This window comes from Diceros bicornis, chromosome 38 (assembly GCF_020826845.1).
Source record: "Diceros bicornis minor isolate mBicDic1 chromosome 38, mDicBic1.mat.cur, whole genome shotgun sequence".
NCBI classification, from domain to species: Eukaryota; Metazoa; Chordata; class Mammalia; order Perissodactyla; family Rhinocerotidae; genus Diceros; species Diceros bicornis.
The window spans coordinates 24865302-24886100 of record NC_080777.1 but is presented as its reverse complement, the minus strand read 5'-3'; the positions used below and the strand labels follow the sequence as shown (position 1 = coordinate 24886100).

At 35.4% G+C, this 20799-nt stretch overlaps 1 pseudogene; it reads right to left on the bottom strand.

Annotated features, from left to right (window-relative positions):
• Positions 1-18973: 18973 nt before the first annotated feature.
• LOC131399589 (rRNA-processing protein FCF1 homolog) lies at positions 18974-19557 on the bottom strand (annotated as a pseudogene).
• Between the last annotated feature and the right edge of the window lie 1242 nt (positions 19558-20799).

Sequence of the window (20799 nt, the reverse complement as noted above, 5' to 3'; positions counted from 1 at the left end):
AAGTCCCTTGCATTGCAAGCAGAACTAATCATATTTAAAAGTTATTCTGAATTTGAATCATAAAAAAATTAGATTGTAAACCAAACTTCAAAACTGATTTTACAAATAAGAGCATAAATGAAAAAGATTTTAGCTACCTTTTCAAGAAGGTGGACTGACACAAATTTAGTCTCTAAAAGTGAATATCTTTTTCAAGATTGTCATGAAATTCTCTGTTATTCTTAATATGTTTACATAAACTCTGGGAACAGACATTTATGATTTAAATTGACATCAGCTTTTTTCAGCCTATTTGTATAAAACATATCTTTTTCATGTACTTTGTGCCTTGGAAACAAAAAACTACAAAATATTTGTTACATAATAATTTGACATTATTAAAATCTAATAAGAAACTGGCTGGATGTTTTCAAATGCTGAATCCTTTGAGCTGAATTGATTTTTCCCTTATGGATTACGATTTCCTTTTTTTTGTGTGTGTGAGGAGATCAGCCCTGTGCTAACATCAGCCAATCGTCCTCTTTTCTTGCTGAGGAAGATTGGCCCTGGGCTAACATCTGTGTCCATCTTTCTCCACTTTATATGGGATGCCACCAGAACATCGCTTGCCAAGCAGTGCATTGGTGCACGCTTGGGATCCGAACCGGCGAACCTCTGGTCAATGCAGCGGAGCCCGTGCACTTAACCGCTTGCGCCACTCGGCCCCTGGATTATGATTTCTTAGATATACAACATTCAGAGATACAACATAGATACTTTGACTATTGAGTTTCAAACTGGAAACTTTTAATACTTTCCCTGAAATATAATTTAATGTGAAAGTTTTAAAATTAAAATAAAAATTTTTTAAAATCATTAACAGTTATGCTTTTTCCTATTCCCTCTGTTTTCAAAAAACTCTCCAATTATTTGTAGCTCTGTGATCGATGAAAGAAACAATGGGAAAATAAGGTGAAAACTTTATATATTCTCCAAAGGAAGTCATTATTCAACCATGAGGAATACTAAATCTTGATGAAGAGATCAATTACAAATAGCTCTGTACGTTCACTCAGAACTGTATGTTTCCAGTAATGAACTGCATATCACCATTACAAAGCCTGGATATTAATCACTGAGATTTGATAAAATGAAATCCAAGAAACAGATTATTATTATTATTATTTGCCTTAGGTGTGCAATATAATGATTTCAATTTATATCCAGACACACAGAACATAAATCATTAGTTTAAAGGAAGTTACTTTTTTGCTCATTTGTTTTTTTACCTTTTAACTTTGAGGCATTTCTAGAAGCAGTAGACAACACAGTCTCATACAAATGGCATTATGTTCTCTGACCAATGAATCTAAATGTCTAGCAAAGTTTATTTTCATTAGAATAAAAGCACACCCTCTCCACAAAGCAGTTATATTTTTATCAAATTATCCTATTTTGTTCAATTATATGAGGATAAAACTCCGTGTACTTAGAAATATATTCATACCGACGTTTCTGAAGGTTAATTTCTCCCACCAAGGTAACTGAATTGCCTCCCCTTGACTTTCAATAACCTATCCAGTACATTGGTGATCCCCTGCAGAAATCTTCTTATTCTACATGCCTTGGATCCATGAAGTAATTTCAAATCTCTTGAGGATGTCATGATTAGAGCCTTATAGAATACTGCTTTCATTCAAAAATTAACCAAGCTCATTTTTCTTTTCCTTTTTTTTTTTTTTTCGTTTCTTACTTCAAGGAAAAATCCAAAGTATCTTTTATAGGAAAGTTAGAACATTTTTTCAGAAGCAAGGAGATTGCGTGATACAATAGTTTGGCAATGAGAAAACAGAGTAGAAAATAGGACTTCGGAGTGTGATATTTTTATCCAGTGACATAAATTGGGGAATTGATGGGGACAGGGTAGTAAGTAGATATCCATACAGGATGTTCACAGTACTTTTTCTTGGGTACTCTGTGTAAAGTCAAGCTCTGCCCCATCTAAATACATTTATAATATGGTTACACATTTATTTTTAAGCCTATTGGATTTGGATTTAGCCACTGTATAAATATCAGACAATGTGAGCCATACTTTATTCAGATTGTTTATTAGAAAGGAACATTATTTGGAGAAAGAAGAAAGGATGAAAATGTTACATATTCTAACAATGATCAACAAAGCTTCTTGAATCTTCTTAAATATTTAAAGTAGACTACTGTGAGAATGTGTACTGATTTTTAAATTTTTTATAGATAAATATATATCTTAAATCTTAAAAATCCAGACATGTTAGGTTAATATATAAGATTCATTCCCCTCTCAAATTTGGGTATAGTAATGACTCGAAGTATGCTTCTTATGAAACAATGGTCTCCTTAATGTGATCTTTGAAACAGATTTTTAATATAACCTACTTACTATCTCAAATGTAGAAAAAGAAACAAAGCAAATGATTGATTCTCACCCATTATAATTTCATTTTTAGAAATCAGCATCATTCTCATTTTTTTTTCTTTTTTTTGAAAGTTATCAGGAGTAATAAAAAAATCTTTCTGTACACGTTTGATGTCTGATAGGATGTACAGCTGGTGGAAAGGCTCATTAATTATTCTATGTATGCATGCAATGTAAGTGTTGGAATCATTTCACAAGATCTTCCCTAAACAGTTTCTATTCTTCCAATTTATAGAACTGTTCGACGTGGTCTCACCTACCTGAACGTTCATTCTTGTTTCCATACCCTCCTTTGGTCCAGCCCTCTAGGGGCCAAGCTTTTTTCACCTCCCCAGAACTTGGAAATCATTTCCAAATTCATAGCAGAGCTGTAATTTCACATTTATTTTCTTTCTAATTTGTTAAAGAATTTTTTTAGTGGGATCTTAAAAAATATTCATTGAATGAAGCTTTAAACATTGAGTAACTAATGCAAGAGCCCTTTATACGACATTATATTTACTTCTCTTATACAAAAATTTTCAGATTTTCAAAAAGCATTCAATTTAATTATACAAAATGATAAAAATGAATTAGATGACTTCAAGTGCCTTATATCAGTGAAATTCTAGAAAATATTACAGATAATTTAATCTTTCTCTGTGGGTTCACCCATTTGATAAATATGGGAACAGTGGAATAAACATGGCTATAATTTGGAAAGTCTATAAAATACAATATAAAAACTTAATATGTTTTATTATTTTGCAAATATTTGTAGACTGCTCTTGGTTTGAACTGATTCAGTTTCTCTTATGCTTATCATTAGAAGGCTGATTTTTGTTTCTACTTCCTACACGTTGTATTAGTTGGGGGTCAAAATTGTGTTATGTGTTGGGAGAATCGGTTTATTTAATTAGTGGATGATTTATTTGACTAATTCTCATTTTGCCATTGCCAACTTCATTTCAGAAATACCATTAGTCTTCCTATTATTTACTACTGACTAATTTCTATTGTGTATAACAGTTTCTACCATAATGCTATAAATCTTTATCCTTCCATGCAGTAACATAATTTGAAAATTATTGCACCTAAAATTATGTAAGAAAAAGGTGAAAATATACACACACAGAGAAAATATAAAAATATTAAAAAAACAACATACAAAGAAAATACATGTGTGCTTAGAATGATATACATAGTTAAGGTTTTCTCTTATTAAAATGTGAAGCATGATGTTCTGGGTGCTTTTTCCTCACTTTCTGAACTTTCCTCTTCACCATATTACATAAATTTTTCCTTCCTCTATCATGAGGTCTTCCCTTTTTTTCTCCTTCCCTCCTTCTTTTTTTCTTCTTTCCATTTCTTCTTTATTCCTGTTCTTCTTTCTTTCTGTCATTATATCTTTTCCTGTAGCCCACTGGACGCTCTGAAGGTTCTGAGGTGGCTAACGGTAAGATGGTTAAACAATTAAAAATTTATGGTAGACACAAATCTATGTGGGGGACTAAATATGAGAGCAAACCACGAAAAGCCTTGGGAATTTATTTTTAATGCTTATCAAATATACCAGAATTGATCACTAAATAAAGAAATAATTAGTGGTGTTTTATGACTCATGAGTTAGAATTGATGGAAATATACCATTAGTTTTTATTTATCATAGTCCCATTTTCACTAATTTTTAGGACCTTTGTCTCATACAGTTTCAATGTGATTTAACTGAACTACTTTTATGTTTGCTTTTCTAGAGTCTTTTAACATTTTCAATGTTGGACATTTTTTTTTTTAATTTATACTTCAGTAACAATCTTAGAACGATTTAGAATAACTAGCAAACAATAGGTGCTTGATTAGAAATCCTCTCATCTGTGGGAAGATACACAAAGGCAAATCCCTGTACTGATCTTCTTTGACTTATGATGGGGTTGCATCCTGATAAACCCACTACAAATTGAAAATATCATTAAGTCGAGAATGCAGTTAATACACCCAACCTACCAAACATCTTAGCTTAGCCTCGCCTACCTTAAACATGCCCAGAACACTTACATTAGCTTACAGTTGGGCAAAATCATCTAACACAAAGCCTATTTTATAATGAAGTGTCAAATATCTCATGTGGTTTATTTAACACTGTACTGAAAGTGAAGAACAGAATGGTTGGATGGGCACAGAATGATTGTAAATCTATTGTTTGTTAACCCTGTGACCGCGAGGCTCACAGGGAGCAGCCAGTGCTGCTCAGCATCAGGAGGGAGGACCGTAAGGCATATCACTTGTCCAGGAAAAGCTCAAAATTCAAAGCGTGGTTTCTACTGAATACTTACTGCTCTCGCACCATCGTGAAGTCGAAGAATCATAAGTCGAACCACAGTAAGTTGGGGACCATCTGTATACTGCAATATTTCATAAGGAAAATTTGTGATTGAGAAAGGATTTCTCTTGTTATATAGCTTTTCATTGCTCTATACGGGCTTTTTATGTCCCTAGTATATTCCCTTTAGGCAACACAGCATGCTCAAGATCTTTCAGATTATTTTACTGCTTAACATGATAAACTAATCCAGGTTAATTTGATCGCCATTACATAACAACATTCAGCCAGAGACAATGGTTTTTCTTAGCACATGCGGTAAAACTTGTAGGGTTTTCAGGTTTGATTAGCAGAAGAAAATTTGCAATAACCATTTTTGGGAGAAAAACTTTGTGTGATCTTTGTTGACTTTCAAATCACATTACCTAATTTTATTCTTTATTTTCTCCAGGACCGTCTATCCAGCTACTCTTCCTAAAGCTACAGCTATACACTACTGATGCAAACAATTGAATATGATTCATGTTAGCCTGTTTATGTCCCAATTTAATATCAATTGTTTTATAAAAGTCATAAACATTATTTAAATAAATAGGTCTGATCTCCTAAAGAGTATTGTGAAAATTCATGTTTTTAAAAAAATAATAACTTCAATTCTGTTAGGGGGATATCATTTGTTTAGAAAGCATTTATTCCCTATAAGATGAATTACAGCCTCTGCCTCTTCAGACGGCATCTGAATTCTTACAGACTTCACTATTATCATATTTTTTATTTGCCTGAAATAGGGAAATAAAACCAATTAAGATGACAAGATTCTGTCTTCTCGGTGAAAAAACACCATCCAAACATAAATTAGGCATACATCATACATAAAGCATGGTTATATGAAAAAAATCATATGCCAGGAACAGGTATGTGAGTAAATATGTTATTGATAGATTCAATATGTCCTTCATAAACGTTACATAAGCTCTCAAAAAAAATTTGTCCTACACTGGATTTAAATAGTAGTTGCATTTTAAAATATGAAGGTAGTGGAATTTTGGATTGGCAGAAACATTCAACTATGTCACCTTCTAATCCTTACTGATGAAATTATTTGTATGCAACCCTAAAGAAACAGTGAAGCAAATCTCATATTTAATCCTCTAAGAGTGCCAGGTTAATTGTACTGAAAAAAGTACTTACTCTGAAGTATGATTCATTACTTGATTTTATTTTCTTCATTGTCTTGGATACAAATTATACATTAATTTCTTAGTCCTTCTCTTGTCATATATTTCACATGCTTTCTTTGTAGATGATAATTTAAGAAAAATGAGCTTTAAAGGACCTGTGTGTCATTTGTGTTAAAAAGTACCCATATTAAAGCTGTGCCTCTTGAAACCAAATTGCCATGTGCAAAATGATCTTTTCAAATGTGAAAATTCCTTTGTAATTTTTATATCTACTTGTATTTCTTTCATGCATTTAATTTTGCCATTGTGCATTATTACACATAACTGTAGTGGAGTATCATAATTACAAATTCTGTTTCTTAGGGTCACTTGAGGATTTCTTCAGAATTCTGAAATGTTAGAAATTCAATTCATCTACCAACAAGTAATTTATTAAGAATATAGTATTATTTCATGTCCTTCATAAACATGAAATTCCATGGCAACACGGCTTGTATTACTTGGTAGATTAGCAGAGGTGATCTTACAAAGTATATGGCACGGTTATTGGTTATATGCCATTTATCTGTGTGGTTATATCAAGTGGTTTCAAAGCTTTCTAACAATCATATTTAGACCAGAGAATTTGTAGGATACTTGAGCCTGTGATTAAAAACAATTATTCAAAAATAAAGTAGTGATTCATTATTTCTCTTACCTACAGAGTAGTGACCCATTGTATCATCTCGTATTAGAATGACATTTTAGCTGCTGATATTGATTTATAGGGACTATGCAGATCATGTCGGAGACAACATCTGGGCTCAGTGGGAAAGAGTATGGTGAGTCCAGGAGGAGAAATGGCGGGATGGATGCACCTTGTAAGCCGCCGCGTTCTCGTAGCTGTGAGAAGAAAGCATGTCAGCAACGCTGGCCACCAATATAATGCATGTTTCCAAGGTGCGGACTCCTGAAACTTGTCTAGTGCCGGAAATAAAGACAAGATAATGGTAGTTTTATTTCTTAACCCCTCTTTAATCTAATTGTTTCTCAAAATGTGGTCCACAGATAATATTTATCCGAATCACCTGGGATTTTTGTCCAAAGTGATGTTTCCTGGAGCCTACTGCAAATGTACTGGCTTGTAGCTCTGAATAAAGGAGCCAGGAATCTGAATTTTAAATAAACATCTTTGGCGGTACCTATGCATGATGAAGATTAAAAACAACTGCTCCAATAATTTGGTTCAGATGTTTCCTGTCTATCAAAATATAGAGACTAGCTATAGACCTAGTGTGTGGGAAAGTAAGAAGTGCATGGCTAATGACTATTTTTATTTATCATTAGGAAAAGTCCTTTGACAATTTCGCCAAAATGGGAAAGTTCAACATTACTCCTGTGGCCAGGTCTATATCTAAATTCTTATATCCAAATTCTACATCCTATATCCAAATTCTTCTAAGTAGAGCCTTGATTTATCCCCTAGCAACCAAGTTCCTGGCTTGTTTTTTATTCTTTCTGGGGAGTACTGGCAATTCCCAATCTTATGAACGTAGGTTAACATGACTCATTATTTTTCCTACTTCATGCTTTATTATAATATTCTTTATTAGCTGAATCCTTACATAGTCACTATTTCAAGATTCTTCATCATTGTATTGCACAGGTCTGATAGAATGTGTGGTTGTAATCCTACTGAATCTCCATTTTATTGACCACATATTGCCTGGAGTGCAACCTATTACTACTTGCTCCTGTATTCTGGGGATATTATGCTCCAGGTCTCTAACTGGTCTTGTATTGATTGCAGCTTGGTCTTCCCTTTTCCACGTGCATATTTTATGCTATGAGTAAGGATTTTATTTAAGATTCACCCGCTCATCCCAAACTTATGAATACTCTAGCACTCAAACACAGTACTTGGAGCCAAAAGGGACCCTGCCTACACATACACCGTTATTATATAGGTTGAGTGATCCTTCCTTTAACACTTCCGTTGGACTCACTGCTTCTACATATCAATATCCACATAGTACACAAGACTGTGTGCTCATCACCTCCTTCCAGGATTTCTTGTTTCCTGTGTGTACCTAGTTCCACTTGTGCTTTTCTGATTTACATGCCTTTGCACAGGTTGATCCCTATGCCTAGAGTGCTCTCTTTTTGCAGAACACTCATCTTTGTGGGATAGTATTTTTTAAACAGAAAGGATTTTTTAAAAAACCCTTGAGAAATAGCAGAATCAATTACAACTGTATAAAACAGCTGAGACCAAACAATGTGTCAACATGGTTTCCTTAATGTGAATTTTATTCTGATGTTAGTTGTTTATGTACATTTGTTCTACCAAACTCTGAGCCACTGAGGACAGGGATTGTTTTTCACTCATGTTTATATTTACAGGGCCTCGCTCAATGACTGTATTCCGGAAAGAATGCATTTTAGCAAATAATATTCAGTAAAACTCTTATCATCCATTAGTTTTCAGAACACATGCATAAAAGCAATCAGATTTATTAACATTTTCTCTGAATCATTAATTTTCTTTCAACACCAAGTCCCTGATAATTACGCTTTGTAAAATTAATATTCTATTGAAACATACTTAAAAAAATTTGGTTCAAATGGACATTTCCACCACGATCATGCCATCTTGCCATTTCCCTTTTCTTTATGTTATAGGATTCTTTGGATATCACACTATCTAATGTGAACTTCTCTCCAAGCATTTTTTTTCCTAGTTAGTTATTTAAATTTCTTAGATTTAGTTATGACTAAAGGTTTTTCATATTCTAAGTCTTTTTTTGTTTTTTTACTACCATTGTTTCCTGATTTATTACTTCTGGGGTTGTGTGATCCATAATTTTCCCTGAGAGAACCTTCTTTAACCATTAAATTCTAAATATGTAAGTTAAAACACACCTTTTTGAAGTAGAATTCGGTGATAAATTTCTCACTTCTTCCTAAAATAATATGCAAAACCTGTTAACATGATGTTAATTTCCAATTTGAATAATTACATCATCCTTAAAAAAAAGGTAAAACACAAATTCCCTTTAATTGGATCTGTTTGTTGAAATGAATTTCTAGAGAACAAAACGGAAAAAGATGTGTCACAGATTAGCAAACCAAAACACTTTGTAATAAAATGTAAAAGTTAGTTTTCAACAACCCTGGAAAATACAATAAAGGAAGTATGGATATTAACTAAAACGGTATTGACAATTGCATGTTGTCTATCCTCAACACTCACATGGCTAGGACCTTCGCACCAGGGGACATTGTCTTTCCCTGGTATGTTCCCTGGGTCATTCATGTACCCCTTGATAGTCACTGAAGTTCTGCATCTTCAGCATCTTGTGTTGATTTCTGTTCTCCTGAACGTCATTAGCGCTGGTGCCACCCTCCTTCACTTTAGAGCATCCGCCTTCACATGGTCCTTCCTGAACTTCTTTTGTAGAGTATAGCTTCACAGTTTCATAACATGGTGCAAATCATTTTCCAGCTGTCTAAAATGATTTACCCTTTCAGCATTTCAGTCCCTTTCCATAAAGAAACAGGGAATTCCTCTTGATTTCCCTTGTTCAGAGATCAAGGAAGATCTTAACTAATTGGTCTGCAAAAGAAATTTGCCTCTCTATGCATTATCCAGTTATCTGGAAAATGCTCAAACATTTTTTTTTTTAATATTCATTCAATATGAGTTTCTGTCTATTTAGGAAATTTCCTGACAGATTCAGCAGCAGTCTTTAAGATCCAACCTTATTGCAGAAACTCAGTCCCTGGCATTTCTGCCTTTGCCTGGCAGTTGGTTTTTCATGAAGACCCAGTGTAGACTTGTGTAAATAGAAAGCTATCAGCCTGGCTGATAACCAGAAGGATGTAGCAGCAGCCTATCTATAAATTATTGCTCATTCTGTGGCCCTATTAATGAAGTTGGAGCCTTCAGCTAGCGCAGAACAGAAATTGAAATAATAAAAACACAAGAAGATTTGACAACACGTCACCTTGAGCTGAAAGTCGAAATTTGCTTTGGTGTGATTTAGGATCTCAGCATCTCTAACTTATTGCAATAGACTTTTAAATGTTTTCCTTCAATTATTCATTCAAGAAAAGATTACCGAGTGCCAATTATATGCTAGATATTGTTCTATGCACTGGGAATACATTAGTGAACCAAAGAGATAAAATATTTTATCTCATGAAGCTTTCATACTAGAGTAGAAAGATGATATAAAATAAACATAACAATTAAGTAAATTATATAACATTTTAGACTTTGAAATGAGATTAAAATAATAAAAGAGAGCAGGGTACAATTACTCGGTTATGCTGGGAAGGGAAGGAGGTTGCAATGTTGAACAGAGTAGTTGGAATAGACGCAGCGAGAAGGTAAAATTGATCTAAGATTTGAAAAAGGCAAGAGAGTTCATCATTATGATGTCCGAGGAAAAAATAGTCCAATTGGAGGAAACAGCCAGTGCACAGGCCCAAAATACCCTTGTATGTTGAGGGTTCCAGTATGGCTGGAGGAGAGTGAGCAGGAAGAAGAACAGTACAATTTAGGGAGAAAAGAGAGATTTTTTGGAGACATTTTTTGCAGAAGATATTAGCATGGTGCTAATAATGTCAAAAGCATTTAAATGATATCCATTATTACGAAAGAGAATCCTGGATTACAGAGAGAGAGTATATTAGTTTCCTATAGCTGCTATAACAAATTACTAGAAAATTGGTGGCTTAAAACAATGCAAATTTATTCTCTCTCTGTTCTGCAGGCCACCATCTGAATCAGTGTCACTGGGCTGAAATCAAGCTGTTAGCTTCTTTTAGTTTCTGGTGGCTGCTGGCATTCCTTGGTTTGTGGTCACATCACTTTAACCGTCAAGGCCGGCATCTTCAAATTTCTCTGTTCTCTGTCTTCACATGGCCTTCTCCCTTGTGTATATCAAATATCCCTCTGCATCCCTCTCATAAGGAAACTTGCAATTGCATTTGGGACCTGCCGGGATAATCCAGGATAATCTCCCAATCTCAAACTCCTTAATTTAATCACACTTGGAAGATACTTTTCCCATATAATGTAACGTTTACAAATTCCATAGATTAGGACCTGATGTCTTTAGGAGCCATTATTTATGGCCTAACTCCTACTATAAGGAATTAGAGAATTAGAATATCATTACAATTTTAAAAGGAATAAAATTAACTCTAAATTTCACCTATAAAATTTATTGAGACTACTTTGTTGCAACTAACTTGAAATCCTACCTGCATTAAATAGATACGATCAGCCTACAAACTTTCTAGTAATTTTCTGTTTGATTGTCCGCATGGCGTTGCTGCCTATTTATAGAGCGAGTTAAGCAATGCTCTAGCAAAAGCCTGATTCATGGAGAGAGAATCTTTACAGTATTTCAAACTACCATTATCTCTAATCAGCTTCTCACTGGTTCCCCTCCTTTCCATCACAAAATGCTTCTGAAATATAAGTTTATATTGGGAACCTTTTCAGTAGAGACAGTCTGTAGCTATGAATTTAACCTTTCTTGTTCTTGTCTTTTTGGGGTTTTTTTGTGTGTGTGAGGAAGATTAGCCCTGAGCTAACATCTGTCACCAATCTTCCTCTTTTTGCTGAGGAAGATTGGCCGTGGGCTAACATCCTTGCCCATCTTCTGCTACTTTATATGCGGGATGCCTACCACAGCATGGCTTGATAAGCAGTGCGTATGTCTGCACCTGGGATTCGAATCCACTAACCCCAGGCCACTGAAGCAGAGTGCCTGCCACAGCATGGCTTGGTAAGCAGTGTGTATGTCCGCACCTGGGATCCGAACCCGTGAACCCCAGGCCACTGAAGTGGAGCACGCGAACTTAACCACTATGCCACCAGGCCAACTCCTATTGTTCTTGTAAACTACAATTTTATCTTCTTCATCCAAGCATATCCACTGAACAGTTTAAGATTTTACTAGATTTTGTTGGTCTTGGGTTTAAGGTTTACATCCCAGGGCCTACACCCTATATGCTATATATCTTTCCAGATGGGCCCTAGGTCTGGAAGTATATGCTGTTGTTTTATTTATTTATTTATTTTTAAGCAAGAATTATTCTAACTCAAATAAAACACAGTGGTATACAGATGAGTGGGTTATGCAAAACCATCCTGCTTTGAAGTGCTCTATGAAATGAGGGAACAAAGGAATGAAGTTAGAGTGTACTGCAAATTCTATTTTTTTTTTTTTTTTTTTTTGTGAGGAGATCAGCCCTGTGCTAACATCCGCCAATCCTCCTCTTTTTTTTTTTTTTTACTGAGGAAGACGGCCCTGGGCTAACATCTGTGCCCATCTTCCTCCACTTTATATGGGACGCCGTCACAGCATGGCTTGCCAAGCAGTGCGTTGGTGCGCGCCCGGGATCCGAACCAGCGAACCCCGGGCCGCCGCAGTGGAGCGCGCGCACTTAACTGCTTGCGCCACCGGGCCGGCCCCCAAATTCTATTTTTATATTAGACTTTCACATGATTCCTCTCTTGTCAAGAGAGCCTAGCAGTGTTCCAGGAAAAGCCTTATTCAGGGAGAGAGTCCAAGACGTACAGTCGTCACCAGAAGAGATTGGCGTTTTCTACTTTGGTAGCACTTTCAGTCTTATGTCTTGACCTGGCATGTGTTGACATATAAGGGTATAAGGTGCAGGGTAATGTGTTCACCAAGCCTTACACAGGACCCTGAGGCCAGCAATGGGCCTGAAATGTCTCCTGGAGATTGACCTCTCTGGCCCTATGACCCACTTCTGACGCCATTTATTCCTCTACACAATACAAGCCTGCACCGTGAGCACAGGCTGCCCTGCCTGCTCTGCTTTCCAGAAACTTCTCAATGTAGCTAGCGGGCCAAATGACGAAGCTTTGTCTCTGCACTTTAAAAATGTTGAATCCTATTGAAATGTAATACATCCTACTATTCTCCAACTACTGGGTTACTTTGATTGTCCACAACTCTTTAAATGTTACTCCCTCTATAAAATCCTGTCTGGATTAAAAGGTGATGTGAGCTCACTCTAATCCTCCTTACCATACTTATTATGAAATATGCTTCAGTGTCTTCTATATTACCAAGTTACCTCAATGCTTGCATTTCTTTAATCATTTGAGTATTTTTTTTGGTGGGGATGGGGTCTAATTGTTCTTACATTTCTGCAATCTCAGCAATTCTTACTGAGTCGTGTGTGTGAGAAGAATATAGGCATATTTCTTTTACATCACGTAGTTTCTAGCACAAAGGAACACGTTAAAAAATTGATTCCTGATGACAGTGATTTTGCAAAGTGGCAGTCATTTGACTTAAGCATGTGTAAATTCCACTTCAGTTAGCAGAACCAGAGATTTAAATGTGATCATTTTAAACTAATAAAAAGTCTTGGAAAATTCAGAATATCAAATGAATGACTACAGCACTATCACACTGGGAAATTGTGTGATATAACATTGATGTTTATGTCAACTTTCATAACAGAATTGTGTTGTCAGTAGATGGCACTATTTGTTTTATTAATAACCACTGACCACTCCCTTTGCTTTTATAAAAAGTAGGAAAGATAGTTTATTTTTAACTATTTTAACAAAATTCCAAAATTGCTTAAATCTAGCTTATTAAATGAATAATTCTTGTTGCTTGTGATGGTGACTTTTTTGCTTTAATTTCATAGAACAATTTCGAATGAGGTCCCAAACATTTTTTTCTCAAGGTTATCATTTTTAGCTTGCAAGGAGTTTTCACCTTGACAGATACCAAGAAAGGGTTATTACGAACATATTCCTTTTACTAAAAGGATTATTTTTTTTAATACTTACAAGAGATTGTAAAATGAGAATCTGAGATAGATTATCTAACATGGTCTGATTTGACAGAATTCATTTCAACTTCCAAATCTGGACATTCACACAAATTCTATATTGATTAAAAAAACAAAACAAAACACAAACAAAAATTTGGGCAATTGAAATGATAGTGTATTTCATAAAAAGAGAACTGCATGGAGGAATCAGAACAAATGGTTTTATAGCAAGTAGAATAGTGCGAGAAGCAAGAGGATCATTAGTATCACAAGTAAATGCAATGCTTTACACGAATGTAACAGTAACTGATGTAAATTATAATGTATGATGGTGAATTTTATGTGTCAAGTTGGCTAGAATTCGGTCCCAGTTCTTTAGTCAAGCACAAGTCTAGATGTTTCTCTGAAAGTATTATTTGGTAGAAGTAGTTAACATTTACAATCAGTTGACTTTAAGGAAATTCCCCTCAAAAATGAGGATAGGCCTTAGCCAATCACTTGAAGACATTAAGAGCAAAAACTGAGGTTTCCCAGAGAAGAAGGAATTCTGCTTTTAGACTGTAAGCAAAATCCTGCCTGAGTTTCCAACCGCCAGCTGGCCGTATAGATTTCATACTTGCCTGCCTCCACAGTTGAGTGAGTCAATTCCTTAAAACCAATCTCTCTCTCTATCTCTCAAATTATCTATTCCTATTGTTTCTGTTTCTCTGAAGAACCCCGGCTGATATATAACATAAATAGAAATTTGCGTTAATGCAATTATAAAATTTAAGAGGACGTTGAGTCTATGAAATGAGCACTGGTAGTAACGAAACGAGAAAGTCCACATGCAGGCAAAGAAAACAATTGCTGCATTTGAAATAATAATGAAAGAAGAAAACCACTGAGCTATCAGTAGGACAGAAAATCAAAGGAGGGGAGAAGAACAGGCATAAAAATTTCCCTCAAAACTCCTTAGAAATGGAAATGGAGGTTATAAAGTTATTAGAAAACGTGAAACCGGAAAGACAGATCCAGGAATCGTATGTGTGATGAGATTTCTGAAAAGAGACGATTGGCAGTAAAAGGGATCCTCAGGGATAAAATGAATAGTGGGTTATTAGAACTCATTGAATATCAGGAAAAAGAATAATATTAATGAAACCAGATCGAAAGATGGCCTATAGTCAATGAGGGAGAAAATTTTGTTTACCTGCGTTGGAACAAACACCAGGCTGCCTTAGACATCTCAACAAGACTAGGTGCTAAATGAAAACGAGCAATAGGAAAACCTGCAAAATATTAATGGGGAAAGGATAGTGAGCCAGGAATGCTACACCTGAATCAAATATCATTCATGTTCAAGGGCAAAATAAAGATAGTCTCACTTATGCAAGACACAGAACAAGTACCCTCACTAGATTCTTCCTTTGTCACACCTGCTCTTTCTGGTGCTGTTGACCTACCCTCAGTTCTCCAAGTCTTTGGGAAGCCACAATCTTTCTCATCTGTTCCTCGAATCTGTGCTTATTGCTTCTTCTGTCTGGAACACTCTTCTTTCTCTCTCCGCTTTAACTGTTCAGCTTGGCTATATCTTCAGATCTCACTTTAAAAAGTAAAACAAAATGCTCTCATTCCTCTGCATTGTAAAGCCTGCCCTCAGCCTCCAAACCCAAATTAGCAATTCCTCTTCTGTGCCCCTATATATATTTATCTTTTTATTTTATTACTAAGGTATAATTTATATACAATAAAATGCACCCATTTTGTGTACGTTTCAATGTTTTGAAAAATCATTATATTCAATTAACCATCACGATTATCAAAACACAGAACATTTCCATCACCTCCCAAAATTCTCTTATGGCTATATCCAGGTAATCCCTCACCCCCATCCCAGGCAATTGCTGATTTACTTTCTATAGTATAGATTAAAGTTATCTTTTCTAGAGTTTCATATAAATGGAAACGTATAGCATGTATTCTTTGGCATACAGCTTCTTTTGCTCAGATTACTGGTTTTGAAATTCAACTATGTTGCTGTGTCAGTAGTTCATTCCTTTATTGCTGAAGAGTATTCCATTGTATGAGTGTATCACAATTTGTTTATTCATTTACAAATGATGACACATGTTGGGATTGTTTCCAGTTTTTGCCTATTATCAATAAAGATCACATAAAAATTTGCATTTGTGTAATCTTTTTGTGGACATATGTTTTCATTTCTCTTGAGTAGATACCTAGGGGTGGAATTGCTGGGTCTTACAGTAAGTGTAGTTTTCTCTTCTCTTTATCTCCATGTTTTCTACGTCATTCTGTTTTAGGTGTATATTGTAAATACCATAGAGCCAGAAGATTTTTTAAATATCAAATCTGAGCATTTGTCTTTAATAAGAGCATTTAACTTGGCCATATTCTTCAAGACTACTGTGTTTAGACATATTCCTCCAGTCTTATTTTATGTTTTCTTTTACCATTATTTCTTCTTCCCTCCCTCTTTCTGAATTTCTTTTTCTTTTATTTTTTAAAATTTATATACAGTGAAATATACAGATCTCCAAGATCCCTGATGGTGCAGTTTAATGTGTTTTGACAAATTCTGCTTTTTTAAAAATTAAATTTCTCTTTTCCATTTCTTCTCCCTGTTGGTTAAGGAGACGTACATCCTATATGAATAAGGATTAGGTTTGGTTGTTCGATTAAAGCAAAATGCATGTAGACTTTCCCAATGAAGTGGCAAATATGGTCACTCAATTTCAAAGCTTGTTTTACCTAATAGTTCTCCCACAGAAAAATGCATCAACTGTCCAGTAAAAGCTCTGGTTAAGACTAACTGTCTTTACTTCGATCATCCAGGTTAGAAATAATGACCATGGCAAAGAGAATAAGGATATTCTGATTGGTCTGGCCAGGATCATGTGTCCATCCATATTATGAGTTGAGGAGGAGTGAACCACAATCTTGTCCAATGACATTAATTTTCCCTAAGAGGAATTCTGTTATCAGAAAAAAGAGGAAAGAGAAGGCGTTATTTTCAAACCTTCTTCTATCCATTAAATCTATGCATATTCCTGTATAAACAATTATATATTTTTGTGGTTTAGTAAAGACATGCACTGTACCTAACCATTTTACATTTTTCCTTTCTCTTACCAATATGTCCTAGTTATTCTCATGTAAGTAATATAACTTTATCTCATTCTTTTTTAAATGCTCATGATATTCCATAGTACAGGCAAGCATAGTTAAAACGTTTTTGATGGACATTTGGGTTGTATTGAATTTTTTCTATTACAAACAGCAGCAAAGTAAACATCCTTCTGTATGCTTCCTTGTGCATAGGTGTGAATGCTTCTTTACACATTTATATCACACTGTTCATGCCGAGGTATTTTAAAGTAAGTTATCTGTATGATGCCTATAAATAATCAAGAAATAGAAATGAGTTCATAGAACATCTGTCATTTTTATTTTAATGGACCCTTCCAAACTGCTGTCTCAAATGGTTTACCTACTTGCCTCCTATGAGCACTACATGAATATCTATTTCCCCACCCCCTGCCACCACTTGTTATATATAGTGCAAACTCTTCTGGTCAGTCATTTGTCTTAATTTAGAGGAGAATGTCTTGCACAGAAATCCATAATAGTTGTATTTTCAAACTTACAAATCTTTTATTTTATGGTTTTTGCATTCTGATTCTTATTTAAGAAGGCTTTCTCTATATAAAAGTTACAAATACATTCTTCTATTTGTTTCTTCTAATACTTCTATAATTAAAAAAAAAAGAAAGTTTAGGTTTTTGATCCACTTGAACTATATTCTCATGAATGGTGTGAAATATGAATCTAAATATTTTTTAAATGGAAAGCCAACTTGCCCTTACAACAATACAATACTCACTAATATTTACTGAACAATACTAACTTGTGCCAGGTACTTTTCAATTTAATCTTACCTTATTGGGGTTGATTTGAGGCTAAACAAAGCATTTTAAAGAGAGGTCTAGTAGGACACCAAATGGTTGTTGGTTTTGCCCAATTCATACAGATATTAATTGGAAGAACCAGGTTTCCAACCCTGGCAGAATAACCCTAGACTATTCCACCTTCTAAGACAATGTCCTTTTCTCATAGATTTAAACTAACATCTTTGTAATATACAAAATCCCTATAAATACATAAATTTGTTTATGGATTTTTTTACTCTATTTCAACAATCTATTTGTCTATTCTTACACTACACATTTAAAAAATCTGATCTGGTCATCTTATCCACTCTGCTTACAATTTTAATAACACCCTATAGACCTCACAATGAAGTCCACATGCTTTAGCATCCCTGCTGCTTCCTGCCTCAGAAATCTCGGACCCCTTTCCCCTATTATTTCCCTATGTTCTGGTCATAAAACCCTCTGGTGGTCATCTGAACAGAACAAGCACATTTATTCTATGAAACATTCGTGTCTCCATGACTTTGTTCATACTCTTCTGTGCCTCATCTTTTATGCCTCATTTACTGTGCAAGCACCTATTCATTTTTAAAGATTAACTCAAACATCACCACCTCTGGCTTTTCCTCCCTCTCCATCCCAATCAGGTAGAAAGACATCATTCTTTCTTCCTTTATGTGTCCACACCCTTCCCCTGAGTACTGTATTTATTCATCTACGTCTTTCTCTCCCCAACAAAATATGAGTGTCTTAAGGGCAGGACCGTATCTTCTTAAGTACATAATGTGGACTGAATAAATATTTGTTGAGTAAATTAATATAAAACAAAGACCATCAAATTACGAGAGCAATCATCAGAGCATCTGATTTATGAAATGAAGCAACAAATTTTTAAACAAGACAAAATATCCCTTTCGAAACAGTATCGGGGCCGCCCCGTGGTGTAGCGGTTAAGTGCACGTGCTCCACTGCTGGCGGCCAGGGTTCAGATCCCGGGCACACGCAAGCACCACTTGTCAGGCCATGCTGCGGTGGCGTCCCACATAAAGTGGAGGAAGATGGGCACAGATGTTAGCCCAGGGCCAGTCTTCCTCAGCAAAAAGAGGAGGATTGGCATGGATTTTAGCTCAGGGCTGATCTTCCTCGCAAAAAAAAAATATCAAGAAGCAAGTGTTCTTAACCATACTCAATTAGCTCATAACAGAGAAAATGATAATGAAGGAATGATAAGTTGTGCTACAACATGTTTAATGAATTGGTAAAAGAGAAAGTCAGTCAAATGAAGCCAGAGATCTTTGTCTTGTAAGAATTAGAACTGAAGGGCTCCACAATCATATGGCATTTGCTGGATGTTGTACCTATGTTTAGAAACGTACATGATAGGGACTCCAGGGATATTCCAGATTCTTCATGTAAATGTCCTGGTCCTGTGGCCACAAGGTAACAATTGCACTGAGCTACCCTCTGTACTAAGTAGTCGTCTGCATAAGTTCTTTGGTGTGTGCTTGGCAATCATTTAAATCTTGGATCCATGGCAACTCTTAGAGGTACTCAATACTTCTGTCCCACTTCTGCAATTTCAGGCATCTCACAGTCAGTTACACAAGTGACACACTTAGCATACAGACAGTCCGTTATTGACTACACTAGTCCATTTGCGCTTTAATGGGAAAGTTGATAAAGTTGGTATCAACCAGGGTATGGTAAGATGGGCCCATCTGTGTGTTGTACTGGAAAAATAAGCAGGAAGATCACTGGGGGACTTCTTTTTCTCTGGGATCTTCCCCTGCTCCCCTGTCTTTTAGGTTTTAATGTATCTTTTCCTTAAGCCTCTGATCTCTGAGACTAAGCATTTGCTTCCCAGTCGTACCTTGCTCTCTTTTGTTTCCCCATGTTCATGCCACACTCTTGTATTTCTAGGCCCATAACATTTTAAAATGCCCTATATTGTAGCTGTTAATGTATTATATAGTAATGGACTTTTATTCTACTTTTTCAGGCTGGGATAACTTTCTATTGTTGTATGCCCAAAAACTAGTCAAATGACTGTCACTCAATAGGTACCTTTTCTGAATTAATTTAGTTTATGAAGTACTGAATGTATGTGAGGTGCTACACTCTCATGGGTTAATATTAGAATGCAAAGAAAGTCCTGACAAATGTGAATGTAATGTCATTAAAGAATTGGTAAAGAAGAGGACATAGGTTTAGGCAAATGTATTATTCATATGTTCCTATCTATTTTACAGTCCATAGAATAAGAGAGTGGATGTGAAGGTGAAGATGTAGTGTATACACAGTTCAAGCCAAACCCAGACACTTTTCTATTTTGTTCCAACATCTTCTACAGTTTTCTGAAAAAGATTAATAAAAGCTATGCAGTCCCAGGATCATCAGTTAGCCTCCTAGGAGATTCCAGGGCTGGCCAGCATTATATGCTCTGTGATTCACCTGCTCACATCTGGAGACCAAGGGCAAGGCTGGACATGGACAATTGCAGGGTAGAGTGTATGACTTGACTGTCTCACAAGTCACTCGACTGTCTCACAAGTCACTCGACTTTAGGAGAAGCCTCGAAAGGAAACAAACCAACAAACAAAAAGAAAAAGCTGTGAATCAGGGAGCTATAGAAAAAAAGAAGAGGTGAAAACAACATTTTTCTTTTCATAAAATATTAAAAAGCAGATCAGAAAACCCTGTCTCTGTAGTTCAGAGCAAAGATGAACTAGTTTAGTTTACTGTTATGAACAGTTATTATAACCATTGCCTACTTGGATCTTACTATGTGCTGGTTACTATGAACTCTTTGATTTGTCAGCATAGTAAACTCTATAAGTACTGATAGTTTTCTCATTTTATATGTGAGAAAACAGACCACACAGCCGTTGAGTAAGTGAGACTAGGAGCACATGTCTGGTATGAGTGGAAGCTGATATTCACATCCAGGCACCTTCATCCCAAAGCCCATCCATAACTATGCAATATTGCTCTGCAAAAATGAAGACATATCATGTAAAATCCAAGCCAACATATAGAGAAGTGTGCTAAAATTACATTACTAATTCCATTCAAGAATTACAAAAACTCATGATTTTTCTTAAAAGAATAGAAAATGCCTAATTGTCTAAAAAGAGG